Genomic DNA, 5,278 nt, shown 5'->3' on the forward strand with positions numbered 1-5,278 from the left:
TTAAGGTCCCTTCCAACCCTGACACTTCTATGGTTCTAGCGCTGCTCCAACAACCCAGCGGTTGTCGCTCGGGTGGGTTGATGCGTTAAACCTTTCTTAAAAGTTGCAGCGTAGGTTGCTCCGTTTCGGTTGGCTTTTATTTGTTATTTTTTCCCCCCACAAGGTTAATATCAGATGAACTCGCCGATTAGAAAAGGGGGGGCTTCACGTGACAGTACTAAGTACATGCCAACTGCAGCACGTAAATACCCATCAAGAGCGTGATGATAATCACGGGTCTGCAAAGGCACCACCGAGCGCTGCCCCGGTGGGGAAATCACTCGTGGGGAAATCAGCCGTGGTTTTTTATGTGTTCACCGGCTGAGAAACTGATCTAAGAAATTAGAGCTACGCGGATCTAAATCGTGTGTGAGGGTTTAGCTAAAACAAGTTTTTGAAATGTCTTCAAAGAAAATGCAACTGTAAGTGATCACCACCATTTCTCTCAAGTGGAATACGCATGGGGTAGTTTTGGTATTCGGTTCTTCAAAGCGTTGCAGTAACATCATGTGTATATGTCAACCCTTTTTCAACAACTCTTTTCCCTTTTGTGCCTCTTTTCTTCCCTCTTCCAATCAGGATATGGCCAGATCTCTCACAAAAGTAAGTGAAAGAATTGTAAATATTTTAAGTAATTGTTAGAGGATACTCAAATAGGGAATGGTGTGTTTGAGGGGATGAGTTAGAAGGTGGCTGGTTCAGCTAAGGACTGGCAGCACCGGTGGCAGAGAAACACTCTGTTAAAGGATTGAAACCTCTGTGGTGCAGCCACGAGCCTGTACATCGGAGCTGCCACAAGCTTTGAGATTTCAATCCACCTTAATGTGTGGATGTTGCAGGTCTCTCTTATTTCCCATGGGGAGGATTCTGTAAGCTTTTCTCACAGGCAAGCCAGGCTTACTGCCAGACTCGGAAAGAAGCAATTAAGATGGCAAAAATCTGGAAAATTAGAATCGTGAATTCCCAAATCCCTGAGAATGATTCCGTGAGAAAGCCTGTGTCATGGCATATGAGATACTGAGAGCACAGAAACTCTTGTTGGGATGGGAATCGGACCCCTGGCCGTGGCAGAGGCTGATTGATGATGTGCTGCCTTATAAATCAGCGTATCTTGCCCCGTTAATAGGAGCGCCTTGCTTTGCTTCTGTGTAACAGCGGTCTGGTGGTACCTTGTGCTGCACAGCGAGGGTTTTATTCTCTGAATTGATCTGAAAATGCTTAGGCAGGAGCTGGATGACTTTTAATAAGTCTTAACAGTGATCTTGTATTCTGTGAGATCTCCTCTGTCCACGGAGATCAATAACTGTCCTGGTGTTTTGTCAGCCACAAGATTTTGTCACTAGGATTCTGTATTAAAAGACCAATTAAAAGAGTCCAGTATGAAGCTCATGCCAAATAACCTGCTGAAGGGAGTAAAAAAAATTGTATTTTTTCTGAAACTGTTTCAGCTTGAATTAATATCTGCGGGGTCTAAGGATGGTTTGCTTGAATTAGTCAAGCAAAATTCTAAAATGTCTAAGTTTACCTCAAAGTCAGTTTAGAGAAAGAATGGCACTGGCTCCTTTTCAATCCTTATCTGAAACTATGGCTACCACTATATCTGCTACATGCCATAGGCCAAAACGTGAAGTAATTTATCCTCTACCCATCCAGTGCCTTGGGGACCACTAATGGGACAGGGAGGTAATATCTGAACTCATAAATATTCCAAAAATAGAGCCAGACTGTCTCGCTTGGACGTGTCCAGACATAGAGTTCTGTTGGCTTCCTCTCCAGTAAGGGCTCTGCCTGACCTGTGGGGAAGATTTTTTTTTTTCTTTCATGTTACAGAAAAATGCACTGATTGGTAGAGGAGATGCATCACACAGGTGACACCAAGACACAGGCGCCTTGTGCGTTTGCTCAAATCAGTAGGAATTGTATTGGGAGAAAATGAAGAATTAGTTATTGGTCTTTGCTTTTCCCATGATACTTAAAAAAAAAAACAACAACAAACAAAACCCATGCAAAACGAAGTCTTTCTGAGTTAATGAGATGCCCAGTAACTGGTCTGTGCCTTAGTCTAACTGGTTTAGTGAGATTAGTCAACTGGTGCTCATTCTTGACGGTGTGAACAACCAGTCTGTGAGATGAGAGTGTTGGAGCCTGTGTCTTCCTTCCTTGCGAGAACATGTTGTCTTAAAAACCTGCCTATTTAAAATGTATTAAGACACCCCCAAATATATTTTTTTTTTTTTCAGGGCATAAAACAGACTCCTTTGTTGGACTTATGGGCAAAAGATCTTTAAATTCTGGTATGTATATGACTAAATCTGGTACTCGTTGATACGCCTCTTTGTTCTCTCCCAGTGGATGGAAGGAGCAATCTTGATGTAGTGTAGATCCAGAGCTGTCTGAAAAACGATGGGGATTTTCTTTGGTAGCCAAGATATTTAAGGGTCTGCTTCACCCTAATGCTTGAGATGATCAAGGTTCTCCGAGCTGCAGGCAAGGTTAGGTAGAAATCCCCCGAATGCTTTCTTTATTGCTCTGACCTTGCCAGCAGCATGCTTTCTGCCGGTCCCCAAAGTGCTAATACAAGGAAAAAAATAATTTATTTTTGACACATCAAAAAAAAAAATTAAGAATTCAGAGGCTGAAAATGTAAAGCTCATTTAAACCCATGATCCAAATGCAGATCTCCCCAGGTAAAGGGATACCCTCATCATCTCTGGAGATTGTTACTCCCCAAACTTGGAGCAGAAGGTGGAAGAGCAGAGATCTGTGATTAACACCACCTCATTCTACAGGCTAAGCTATTAAACATTCCCAGCCTCTTCCAGCTTTTCATTTTACCTAAAGAAAAACCCCCAAAAAAACAAAACAAAAAAAATCCCCACCCCCCTAAAAATCCAAAAATCAACCAAAACTCCCAAAGCATAATTTTAAGCTTTGAGCTGATACTGTGAATTTGTGGTTTTTTCCTGCACCGTCCATATAGGGCAGAATCCTTCTCCCTCGTGTGCGCAACCCCTGTGGGTAACCACACGCTGCCAGCGCTATTCCCTGTGCTATAGGGCTGTGCCGAGGAAATCCCCTTCTGTGAACCATAAAGTGTCAGTTAATTCCCCAGAATAGAAATTAAAAAAATAAAAAAAACTCCTTAATATGTATTTTAATGTCATGAAATAGTTCTCACTGTTTTGTTAGACGGATGATAAAAGTTAAATTACTAGCTGACACCTCTATATTATGTGGATACACGCTGTGATCTATATTCTGCAATTATGGTTGTCAGTAACTCTTATTTTCAATTAAACCCTGTTCAGACTGGTAATATTGCTCTCTGCATCATTTTGCAAATTGCTATGTATCATGAATAATTTTTGAACAATTTTATCTGTGGTGGCAATAGCTATTAAAGGCATAAAACCTGTAAATATATCTGCTATTACAAAAGCAAATAGCCTGGAAGTAATAAATTGGGTTTGGTTTCCATTGGGATTACATATACATTAATAGGAGAATGAAAAGTATGACAAGTGTCTAAGAAGGGAGAAGATTTTATTGTCCTAATTTCGAAATTGCTGGTATAGTCAGGATACAGTTATGTGGTATTTGTAACAAAGGGGCGTAATGAAGTTTTATCCCATTGGGCTGCGCAATACCTGTCGGACAGGTAAAACGAGATTTCTTTGCTTCTCTGCCTGCTTCCCTGAGAGGAAAACGGCAAGAAGTTGCTTCTGCTCCTCTGGAAGAGAAGACAGGTCCTAAGGACTCTGTAATCGAAGGAAGATCAGGAGTGTGTGCTAGCACTGTCCTTACTTCTCTCTCCTGAGAGAGATTTAATTGGGCAGGATATTTGATCGGCAACGTGTAGGAGTTGACACCCTAAATGCAGTAAAGATAATGTAGCAGTCGGTACTGAGAAAGCTTGACTTATTTTTGCATTTATCCTGGTGAAAGTTGAAGCCTTATTAATGAAAAACTAATAATTTAGAACCGTCACCGATATAAAATGCCAGCTCCCTGCAGGACGCCGCGTCGAACCCCCCTCCAAACTAGCTACGTGTCTGCAGGCACCCACAAATGCTGAGTCAGTGATAGGAGGAGGGGAAATGGCCTGAAGTTACACCAGGGGAGGTTCAGGTTGGATATTAGGAAGAATTTCTTTACTCGGAGGGCTGTCAGCCATTGGAACAGGCTGCCCAGGGAGGCGGTTGGGTCATCCCTGGAGGTGTTTGAGAGAAGGGTGGATGTTCCCTTGAAGGACACGGGTCAGTGGTGTTGACAGGGCTGGGAAAAGGTTGGACTCGATGATGTTGAAGGTCTCTTCCAGCCAAAACTGTTCTATGTTCTAAAGCAATTCTCCCTCTGGGCTGTGAGCAGGGATGATGCTGCGAGCAGCCTCGTCACTCTGTGCTCAGGGTCTGTCTGAGAAGAGCAAGAAGGAGAGCTGCACTGCTCTTAAATGCCAAATATCTCACAGAGGACTATTTTAGGCAGTAGTTAGCACGCAGGGTAGTCCAGGGTGTGCTTAGCTCCTGCCACAGATTTTAGGGAAAGGTGTCCCTGTGTACAGGGTGGGTTCAAACCTGGGAAGGAGCTCAGGGTTGGGCAGGGAGCCCTCACCTCGGTTCCAAACAGAGTGACCCGGTGGGCTCTGACCTTACCTTGTGCTTCATTCTGCTTATTCTTTTCTTTTTTTTTTTTTTGCAGGATCCTCTGAAAGAAGCACAGCACAGAATTATGAACGGAGGCGTAAATGAGACATTCCCGTGCGTTATTTATTAAACTTCATTTGTTCCGATGGCAGTGTAATATAAACTAACCATTGTATGGAATAATTATTTATTTAATGATATCTGAAGGGGCTGGTTTTGTTTGAGTTGGTTTTATTTTTTTTCCCCCGAGTTGTACCTTCAATAAAAGGTTTATTTTTCATATTGTGGCAGCGATACATGTTGTGTAGGTGCGTTGTGGTTCTGAAAGGACCAGCAACCCTGGTGACGACTCACAACAAAGCACATTGTTTGATATGACCCATAAAGTTATGTTCACTGAACAAACAAAAAATATTCTTTTGTTCATTGAAAGCGAGTCTATCTGCTTCACAGCCAGTGCAGAACAGAGCCGGTGTACAGTCCAGTGCCTCAATTTGTTTTCATGGTTTATAATGTACTGTAATTTCTGTATCAAAAAATATATTTGTATCATGGCAGCATGTTTTATGTTTTGTGACTACCTAACTATATATTTT

At 42.3% G+C, this 5,278-nt stretch overlaps 1 long non-coding RNA gene across 1 annotated transcript; it reads left to right on the top strand.

Annotated features, from left to right (window-relative positions):
- Nucleotides 1-615: 615 nt before the first annotated feature.
- LOC104274282 lies at nucleotides 616-5,262 on the top strand. The gene is made up of 3 exons (XR_717822.1): nucleotides 616-642; nucleotides 2,280-2,333; nucleotides 4,738-5,262. It is a non-coding gene; the product is annotated as an uncharacterized LOC104274282 (long non-coding RNA).
- Nucleotides 5,263-5,278: the final 16 nt, after the last annotated feature.

The sequence above is a fragment of the Apaloderma vittatum genome, unplaced genomic scaffold (genome assembly GCF_000703405.1).
Source record: "Apaloderma vittatum isolate BGI_N311 unplaced genomic scaffold, ASM70340v1 scaffold11600, whole genome shotgun sequence".
Lineage (NCBI taxonomy): Eukaryota > Metazoa > Chordata > Aves > Trogoniformes > Trogonidae > Apaloderma > Apaloderma vittatum.